We start from the raw sequence: 12011 nt of genomic DNA, 5'->3' as shown, positions 1-12011 counted from the left end.
ACTATGAGTAACGATCGCTATCAGGTGTACATTATAACAACCGGGACCGACGACTTAATGTGCTCTCCGAGGCACGGTGGGGAGACCCACAAGGACTGCATAAACACCCAGACCACGGCAAACACCTGTATGGCCAATACAAATGTTTGTCATGTGCGGAGATCGAACCCGCAACCGCCAGCGCAACAGGTACAATCCATGACTGTGACCGCTGCGCCAACGCGGCGTCCACAGTATATTATTTATCAGCCACACATTAAAAAAATTCTGTTAAAAAAATACATACACAAACCTAGACTATAGTATTTTGCAAAGTCTGCACAGTGTAAGTAAAAAGTGATAGTGGATTCATACAACAACATTAGTAAATAAAATAATAATTAAAAAAAAAAACAAAAAATCCGCCTGCGTGAAGAACAACTAATAGAAAATCAACTGAAAAAGCTGGAACAAGATAAAAATTCAATATGCACACAAAGTCAGCGAAATAAATAGAAACAATATCAAACATTTTGTGCTGTACATTTAAAATATATTAATACGGTAGTCTTTCGAAACTTTATGCAACGTCGTACATAACATGCAGTCGGAGACATGCACAAAGAGAGAATGATTTGACTTATCCTTCAATTTCAAGCCTCCGACTGCATATTATCTACGACGTTGCATAAAGTTTCGAAGGACTACCGTATTAATATATTTTAAATGTACAGCACAAAATGTTTAATATTGTTTCTATTTATTTCGCTGACTTTGTGTGCATATTGAATTTTTATCTTGTTCCAGCTTTTTCAGTTGATTTTCTATTAGTTGTTCTTCACGCAGGCGGGTTTTTTGTTTTTTTTTTTTAATTATTATTTTATTTATGTCTTTTTAGTCAGACAAATTACGTAATCGGTTCAATTCATTAAAACAGTTTACATCATGTGGTTGATTAAGTAATTTTTTAGGGTCAAGAGAACTGATAGCAAGCCCGGAGAAAGATCTCACTCTGCTCAAAGCAACGTAAGCCTGACCTTTAGCAAATAGGTGACTGCTTAAGTCAACAACTATTAGTTTTAATATAATGAAATTATTATTAAAATTATTTGTTTGTATTTGGTATTATGTATTTGTTATTAATTTTGTTAATATAATTGTAAATTGGTGTGACATTTATTAATTTTTATTTGTAATGTTAATTGTATGTTTTTTTTAACCATTGTATTTTATTAGAAAGGCTACACCCCGAAGTTGATCGTCGCCTAGGAGGCGAGTTTGACATGGCATAGGCGTGGGAAAGAGCAAAATCCACATTTTTTAAACTTTAATATTGTATTTCTTTATTAGTATTACGGTAATAATAAACATGATATACCTTTTTAAAATCCTTGTATGTGCCCTTCAATTTGATACCCATATTGTAGTATTCGAGAAAAAAAATTTTTTTTCATTAACTACAATGGCTTCGCGCAGCCGCCATGTTTGATTTTTTTTAATGTCACCTATCTAAGAACACTTGGGCAGCTAAGACGAACCTAACGATACCTCAATTATGTAAATCCGTTTAGTGGTTCTGGAAATATGAGGTAGTAAAGAATATTACATACAAATATACATACATACAAGATACGCGCGAAAAACATAACCCTTCCTTGGCAGTCGGGTAAAAAAAACACCAATTAAAAAATGGGTCGATAATTTAGTAAATAATAAACTACATTTTGAGACATTTAATCAAAATTCCTATAACGATTTTTAATCTTTACAATTTAGACATTTGTCAGAGATGATTATAAGCATTTATATCAACAAACAACATTATAGTATAACAATACCTTCTGGCGGTATTTTAGGAAAATTAAATTTACGTAATAATATACCATGTGTTCGAATATGTCACAAGATACTGAAAAATTGAAAACTAAACCGGACGGTTGGCTGTTCGGTAAAAAAATAAAAAACACTAATAAATATATTTTTATATCCAACTTGGTCGGTAAACAAGCGTACGGCTTACCTGATTGTAAGTGATTACGGTAGTTTATAGACTTCTGCAACATCAAAAGCATCGCAAGCGCATTGCCAACCCTATACCCAATTCCCCCCAGGAGCTCTGGTCACCTTACTTACCAACAAGAATACAACGCTGCTTGAAAACAGTATTATTCAGCTGTGATCTTCTGTAAGGTCGAGATACCATATTTGAGCAGGAAATTTCCTGCTGTGCAAATAAATATACTTGTGCACATATTATATAATTGAAGTGCATTCTTTACCTATTTCAGATACAAATACAAAATCAATAAAATAAACAAACAGAAATAGAAATGGATGGTAATTAAAATATAACAAACACATGGTATTAAAACATTACATAAATGAGGGCGAGTTTGAAAGTGTAATTGTGCTTATAAACAGCAAAACGAACTACACAATCGTATACAATATTGTATACAACAAAAGCTTTTATCGATATTCATATACATATCGATCATTACCAATTGTGTTTGCAGACAAACGAAGAAAAACTGACTTCAATTATATCGAAAAATAATACAACGTAGGTAGACGAAAAAATAGTCAAGTAAATACGCATGATCAAAGATCTCGATGAAATTTAAATGTGAACACATTATAAACATCGGCTTTCTATTAAATTAAAATATATATATATATATATATATATACGGTCGAATTGAGTAACCTTATCCTTTTTTGTAGTCGGTTAAAAATAAACTATTGAGTTTTTATCCGAGTAGAATTGCCTATAGAACGTCTACGATACATTTACTGAATTAACTTTATATGTGACAGTGTTAAAAATACAGGGAGGGAAGGTAACTTATACCTCTTAAAGTTTTACTAAGGCACTACTTTTTCTACACAACTATGGCCCAAGCCTCTCCAGGACCTCTGGCTACTAGGAATGCACTGTTGGGACAGCGATGTTGCAGGTATCCGTAGGCTACGGTAAATGCTTACTATCAGAAGAATAGTACGTTTGTGTGCCAATTTTGTTATGTATGAATAGTTTTAACGCAATGCCTCTTGATAACACCAAGAAGCAAAGAGACAATGACAAAAGTCATTTCGGCTTCATCCTCTATTAGAGTTAATACCCTTCAAAATTTTTTATAAAGTATCTTCAGCATACGGAATTCAACCTAATACAGTTTTAATATAAGTCCAAGTAATACGTGTTAGATTATAGAGAAAATAATATGAGAAAACATTAAAGTTTATGTTTTTACGTACATAATTATGAAACACATTAGCATAAAATCACCTCACCTCACAAAGAGTACTAAACTTTTTATTTGCTCGCTTTTAATTATTATTCGCTTTCGTGTAGAGAGACAGCTAATGAAGAACTAAAATTAAAACGTAAAACTGAAAATGTGTTAACGTTATTTTAATTTTAAATTATTTCATGTGTTTTCTATGAAATATTGAAAATGAAGAAAAAGTGGATCGACGGTGATAAGCAAGCTATAATTTTCTCGTCCACAACCATCATAGGGACCCACAATGTTTGTATATATGTTGAGTTTTATAGACATATTTTATAGTGAATCATTTTCAAGAACAATATTATAAAGATTTTAGTGTCAGCAAGGCGTCACTGTAGACTGCATTCACACATCACTGTGATTGCTGAAAACCGAGATGTCTTGCGCAAACTTGGCGAGGCCGATGTCCGCTAGTGGACTGCGATAGGCTGAATTAATTAACTAAGGCGTCAGAGTCAGCTATTTCCCAAGATTCTAATCCCCATATTTTTAACACAACAAGGTTTATATCGTTTACTAAGGAATGAACTTCAAAAATATCTAATATTTATTTATTTATTGTTTATTTATTTATTATTTATTTATTTATACTTTATTGTACACCACAACTACATTTTAAACAATAAACACATTTTAAAAAAATATAATATCCCGCAGTGGAGCAACATTGTAGATTAAATAAGTCTAATCTCCTATATTAAGGAGAGTTTCGTCCAATTGTGGTAGATTTACAGGCTGATTCGCTCATTTAATGTAGGTTCATATATGTAGCTAACATTGACCTTAATTTAGTGATATACAGTTAAGGATTACGTATTCTATAGATGTCAACAGCTTTATAATAATAACATCCACATCCTTAAGAAAGACTCAGCTAATATATAAAATAATATATATTCTTTAGTACTGTTAGACATAAAAACTTGTTACTATCCCCTATAATAATACATTTTATTATCTCATATATTATTCTCGTATCAAAATATTAGGTAAAATACTCCTCCGAAACGGCTGGACTGATTTTTATGAAATTTTGTGTGAATATCGGGTATGTCTGAGATTCGGCCAACATCTATTTTTCATACCCCTAAGTTATAAGAGTGGGTGGTTCAAGGGGGCTAATAACATATACAGTAATACCCCGACTTACGCTACCTCGAACTACGCGAATTCGGAGTTACGCGATTTAATTTTCTCGTCTATTCGTTTTTTGTTTGACTCCCCCTACCCGCATTATTATTCGTTCAGTTTACAACAGGCACAGACGTGTAGTGCGGAATCGGCGCGTAGGTACATAAGTTACGATTTTGTGTTTTTTGGGAATCGATAGTCAGATCAATTACGAAAAGTACCCCGCAAAACTGTACCCCTACTTACGCGAATTCGACTTACGCGGATAGCGCTCAGTCCCACCTATCGCGTAAGTCCGGGGTATTCATCATTACAGCCTATACAGTCCACTGCTGGACATAGGCCTCCACAAGTTTACGCCAAAAATAACGTGAACTCATGTGTTTTGCCCATAGTCACCACGCTGGGCAGGCGGGTTGGTGACCGCAGTACTGGCTTTGTCGCACCGAAGACGCTGCTGCCCGTCTTCGGCCTGTGTATTTCAAAGCCAGCAGTTGGATGGTTATCCCGCCATCGGTCGGCTTCTCAAGTTCCAAGGTGGTAGCAGAACTGTGTTATCCCTTAGTCGCCTCTTACGACACCCACGGGAAGAGAGGGGGTGGCTAAATTCTTTAGTGCCGTAGCCACAGCCGTCCGGGGTATTACTGTATGTTAAATAACAAATGGCAAAACAACGTTTGCGTTTACTTCTTTATTTAAGCATTCTAATCTCGTGACAACCGTGTTACTAGAAGTTACGAATTCAATTCTGCTCATGAAAATGTTTGTATGAGTCATGCGATGATTTTTTAAAGCATTTATATTTGTATTTTGTGTATTCCAATACCCACGATACAGGATTTCATCATGCTGGAAGTCATTTGTCAATGGTAATCAAACAGGATTTCCTCATGCTGCAAGTCCTTTTTCAATGACAATGAAACTTCAAGTGAAAGATTTAAAAAAATATTTTTTTACGACAAGAACCATAACTCAACATCAGTATAAGTATATCCCTTTTCCTTAAGCGGAACGATACGGAACATTTACCAGATAACAATTCGTATATCTGTCTTAGTCAATTTTCTCAAAATCTTCTCTTCTGAATAAGATAGGATTAGGCACAAATTAATTATTGTTATACAAATAGGTACATTAATATCTTTATCATTAAAATCATCATTTATTGTAATCATCATTTAAATACTGTATGAACTTTTGGAAAGCGAAATTTTAAAAAATGTGTATGTTCAATTAACATAAACATGGCAGAAGTGAAACTTCTAAAAAATCGTAGGAAGGAATCGTAGGTTAGGTCGTCGTCAAATTTTACCCTACTCTGACTCCCCGTATCTCGGGATTTTATTAATTTAGTATTATGACCAAACCCTTTCCTTTTCACTACATTCGCTTATACAATAGCTTATACTTAAAGCACTGAAATTATAGTTATCGACCGAGCTGAAATTCTCTGTAAATTTCCTACTGCTTCGCAACAAAATGAAACGAAATAAAACTACCATTTCAGATTTCCGAATAATTTCCTTTCCTGAAGTGAGAAGCGTCTTCTAATATTTATATTAAAAACCGACTACTTTACATATTCTCATCGTACGGCAAAACTTACAAACGGGATCGCGTAAACCAAATACAAATCTTGACATCCGATAAGGAATTCTTAAATGTCGGCATCAATAAACTCATCAGCTCCACACCAAAACATAATTGCACACAAACAGAATCACCATTGTTTCATGATATGTATACAAAATTTCACGCATCTCAACCTCAGTTTGAAATTGTCTTTGTAGCTTGAAGTGTCGAAGTATAATTGTCACTCACAAAGAGACGCTGCCTCTACTTGTATCTAACCTCAATTCTGACAACTACTTGCCTATGATGCGTGTGTTATGTGTGTGCTGATTAGTCAAAAACTAACTTATATATTATTATCTATAGATTGAAGTAAAATAAAGCTAAATCATTTGTTTAAGCCTGTCCATCTTTTCCAAAATAGCCCTATTTAAATATTTTTATAAAGATCGTACAAAATATTAATGGGCTACAAATGATGTGACGTATAAAAGCAAAATAGTAACTAGTCACTAGTAGTAAATGCGTATGTTTTTATCTACATAATAAAATTGTAGCAGGTCCAATTCTGTACAATGAACACCAATTGATTTTTATTATTTTTTTTTTTTTAAATAATACATATCTGCGTTGCCCTTAAAAAAGAGGTTTAAATGCGAAACGTGTATTCACGAATTCGATTGGCGGTTAAGTTTGTATAATTATAGCAATGTTTCAAAGTTTTATTTAATTTTAAAAATATATATATATATAAATATGTTATAGTTTACACACACGGTCGTCTATTCCCATGGTAAGCAACTTAATGTCTGTGTTATAGGTAACGGCCCTGTTATAACATTTTTTTTATAAATATACATTGAAATAATACATATATAAGTACAAAAATATCACGCCAGACTCAGGCGGGAATTGATCCCCCAACCCGCGGAACAGAAAGCACAAACTGCGCCAACGGGTTAGGGTTAATCTGAAAGAAAATACACAGGTATTTTATTTACGACATTTACGGGTGATATCCAGGATGCCCAGGTAGGCATTCCTAGACCGTATGTCGGCTTGAGCACTTGGGGGGTGCAATACCAAAGACAAGACAGACTACTCAGACTATATTGGGTTTGTGTAAGTCTAACCTATGCAAAATGAAAGAAAACTATAAGAACTTAAGATTTGAAGTAATTAAAATTGAAGGTTCTATTGTATAAAAATGTACTTTTATACAATAGTATTATTACGACTCTAAATGTAGTACTTTCAGCTAAAGAACTTAACTATTCAGAGCATTAAAGAATATTCCGTTTTTTTTTTCTTTATATTTTTGAATACTCAAAAAATATTTTCGAATAAATTAATAATTGTGTTTGCTCGCAAACGAAAAAAAAAACCGACTTCAATTACATCGACAAGTAATACAACGTAGATCGACGAAAAAATAGTCAAGCAACTACGCGTTATCAAAGGTTACTCAAAAAGTAGTTATTAGATCTCGATAAAATTTATATGTGACCACATGATAAACATCAGCTTTCGATTAAATTAAAAATTATCTAAATCGGTACACCCAGTAAAAAGTTATTACGGATTTTCGAGAGTTTCCCTCGATTTCTCTGGGATCCCATCATCAGATCCTGGTTTCCTTATCACGGTACTAAACTAGGGATATCCCCTTTCCAACAAAAAAACAATTATCAAAATCGGTACATCCAGTAGAAAGTTATGCAGTATAATACAACGTAGGTCGACGAAAAAAGCGTCAAGTAAAAACGTATTATTAGATATAACTCGAAAAGTAGTTGTTAGATCTCAAATAAATTTAAATGGGACCAATTGGCACACACGACCTTTCGATTAAAACAAAATTTGTCGAAATCGGTCTACCCGGTCAAAAGTTCTGATGTAACATACATTAAAAAAAAAAAAAAAAAATACAGTCGAATTGAGAACCTCCTCCTTTTTTGGAAGTCGGTTAAAAATTACCCTGTTCAAGTAGGCTTCAAAGGCGCTTTTGAATCGTCATATTAAAAATTAAAATTATAGTTAAAATTGAAACCACTGATTCGGACTGTAGATTCTGCAGAGAAGAATCGGCAAGAAACTATGGAGATACTCTTTAAAATAATAATAACAGTTATTACTTGACTATACATTACTGTATAGCCATCATACATGATTATACATAATAACCTTACGCTTTTAACTTCGTTCCAAAAATTGTGTACAATGTTTTATTCCGATACAATTGTAAAATATTTATTTCAATAAATTAAATAACATAAATTTTACTAACGAAATTACAGTCAAACGTTTTTTTTAAGTTTACACTTCACACACAAAAGAACGAGCAAGTCATAATGTTTAAAAAGTATAAATGACAAAGAGATTCTAGACTGTTAATCTCTGACAAAAATTTCAATTTTTTAACTCATACATTAAAACTTGTTCCAATGTATGAGTCAAAAAGAATGTGTGAGTGAAGACGAAACAAAGCGACCCAACCCTGCATTATATAAACGCTTCACAACCGTTCTTTATAATTTATTTTAATGACGTATACATTTTCACATTTACGTGTGTAGCAATGTGAAATGATATTAGGAACGAATATCTATTACAGTTCTGTGATGTATATTTGACTCTGTTGTGTATATTTTACTTTTGACTGTCTATGTGTGTGTGTGTGTGTGTGTGTGATATTTTTCAATCCATTATAGGTATGTATTCGATTCAAGATGCTGGCTGTTACGCTGGCGGTCGTGATTTCGATCCCGCTCACGATAGGAATTCGTATTGGCCATATAGATGTTTTTATCTTAGCGTTTGTACTTTTGTATTGAATGTATTTCCAAACCCCCGTTACTGGACAAAATTCTACTGAGGGCTTTTGAGTAAGAAGCGCTTATTCGTTTATTTATTCGATACTAGATCAGAGTGGGTTGTCTATCTACAAGTATTTATTTCTAGTCTGCTGTTCTGATTCTCTAACTGTAACTCCGTCTAAAACCAGTCAGTCCCTTTGTTATGAGAAACGACAGATAACAGGTTCTTAAGGTCCCTACTATTTCCTATACAACGGAAAAGTATTGAATTGTAGTTACATATTTATATCATTTTAGAATTTTCCTTATTCTTTTAGTCAGCATTATCAACTTACAAAAAGATCATGAAATTTCCAATTTAAATCTTAATAAATATTGTTAATATAATAATGTTTACTTTTTTTATAACTTTGTTAAGAAATATAATAAATGTTATGTAATTGGCTTCTTCTAAATACTTCAACGTATTTTACGCAATTATTTCTACGTCTAAAATGACGTACACACGCAAGCAAGTTGAACTATAGCCTTAGATACACTCAATACGATTTTCATATGCATACTACTATAATACAATAATCACTTGACATTTCACTTAGAGACTATCCATGAACTCTGTAGAGTTCACTCCCGCCAAAAGCCAATTATTCCGTCAAGTTTTATTGCGAAAGTAATAAAGGGTCCATTGACTGTAAAACTGTCGCACCGCGTCTTGCCAACGGAGTATATATATATAACTCGACTAATACAAATTTCTTTTATACCACTGTGGTGACAAAAAAGCATGCGGCTTATCTGATGCTAAGTGGATATCGTACTAGCCTCTGAAGGCCAGAAAGATCGCAAGCTCGTTGCCGACTCTAACCTCTAATCTCATCCACTACAAGAACACAACACTAAATAAAAGCAGTATTATTTGCCAGTAATCTTCTGAAGGCTGAGAAACTTCATCATTCGAACTGCTTCTATTTAAGAAAAATGTTATCTCTCTATTTTGATTAAAAAACCTCTTTTGTATTTCAAAAATAATTATTAAATAAACACTTCACACTCAACGGCCTCCAGTAAAGTAAAAATCGTGTTTGCTTGGCACATAAACACGTGATACAAAGATAAATACCAGAACACAACAAAATTTTCTACACAATACAAGTATTTATTTGTCATTGGCGAGGATCACTCAAGCCATGAATAACGTAGCGTATTGTCACCCTTACGCGGAGCCTTTGTCAAGTTATATAGGTATATGTTTTTTTATTATAAAGACTAAGAAAGTATTATCCTGCTATATATAATAGTCGTTTATTTAGGTATATCTTGTAACAACGAATCTAATCAATCGAATCTTGTCATATTAAATGAAGCTAATTCGATCTAAATTCAAATAAAATCCAAAGGTCACAAATAAATTGAATGAAAAATAATGTAGTAGTTTTATTATCTGTTCTCGTTTCTTTTTTTTTTTTTTCTTTATTAAAGAGCTTTGCCGCTACTGCGACTATGTCGCTCTGTTATTATACATTTATGTTTATTAATATACATTTATGTTAATACAATTACATGATTGATTGAACTTCATCGACCAATTTATACAATTTTTTGCCGAAATAGATTCTGGTTTTGTTAATATACTATTACATTCTCCAACATTTGTATAAAACAGTTTATTAGGGAAAAATTGGCGTCTTCTGGTTTCGTTCTTAACACATTCCATTAATATATGATAGGCATCCTCTACTACTCCACAAACTGAACAATTAGGGTGTGGAGTAAGGAGTTATACCCATCAAATGGCCAAATTTATTGAATGGAATATGTCCAGACCGCAACCTTAAAGCGGTGACAACGTCTTTTCTGTTCAATAACACTGTGTCTATCCAAGGTACATTGGGTGGGTGAGGTTGTATGGTCCGGTACCAGATACCTTTGTCTTTCGACCTTAACGACCAAAGGTCTTATTTTATATACATTTATTTCGGATGAATGGGTACGAGAGATTGATATCTAAGTGTGCGTATATGTGAACCATTGAGTGACATATTAAATCGACACCCTCGGTTTATTCCGGGCGATTATTACACGCCGTTAAATTAAAGGTATCAAATACTTAATTTCCATTTGCTTTTTAGAAGGACTGAAAATTTATACAGCCATTTTAATAAAACGTACCTTCAAACATAACTTTCCAAGAAAGACTATCCTATTTTAAACATATTGTTTTAAACTGATTTATTGTTCATAAATATATTCATAATGTCTATATATTACCCTTTTCGGCTATCCCGCCATTACCGTAAAACATAAGACGATTTTATAAGGACTTCAAATATTAATTTTAATAGTGCCAACCCTACGACCCACGACCTTTCTGCTAATACCCTCTCCGTGTATTGAAATTATCATATTCTGTTATAACCATTCAACTATTTTAGTTCTTTGTTATATGTATATAATTAATTCTATTTAAAGAGCAGTATACTAAATTTTACTTTAATTCACAAATAATTTTAAAAGCACATATGTGTGAAATATTCCATATATTATACAAATTTCAAATACTGTTACAATATATTATAAATGTTAAAGGTAATAATTATGTTTAATTAACACAACGTAGAAATATAACGTAGGTAGACGAAAAGATCGTCAATTAAATACGCGTTATTCAAGATAGTTTAAAAAGCAGAAAAAAAACACAACGTAGAAATAAAACGTAGGTAGACGAAAAAACCTTCAAGTTAATACGCGTTATCAAAGATTACTCAAAAAAGAAGTTGATGTTTAAGAAGAATTTTTTTATGGGTCAATTGTTACCCGAAATAAAGAAATTATTATTAATATTATTATTAAAAAGCAGTAATCAGATCTCAATCTAATTTAAATGGGGCCACAAGACAAGCATCAGCTTTAGATTAAAATAACAACGGACGGAATGGGCTATTCTTGGGGTTTCTCTCAAAGATAGGATTAGAAATGAGACTATCCGCGAGAGAACGAGAGTAACCAACATAGCCCCCAGAATTAGCAAGTTGAAGTGGCAGTGGGCTGGTCATCTGGGTCGCAGGACCGATGGCCGTTGGAGCAGACGGGTCCTGGAGTGGAGACCGCGTCTTGGCAAACGCAGTGTGGGTCGTGGTCGTACGTGGTCGCACGTCCTCCGACCCATTGGACCGACGATCTCCGTAAGATTGCCGGTGTAGCTGGATGAGAGAACTTGGGG

This window comes from Melitaea cinxia, chromosome 9, assembly GCF_905220565.1.
Source record: "Melitaea cinxia chromosome 9, ilMelCinx1.1, whole genome shotgun sequence".
In the NCBI taxonomy this organism is placed as follows: domain Eukaryota; kingdom Metazoa; phylum Arthropoda; class Insecta; order Lepidoptera; family Nymphalidae; genus Melitaea; species Melitaea cinxia.
Note: the sequence above shows the minus strand (reverse complement) of the source record.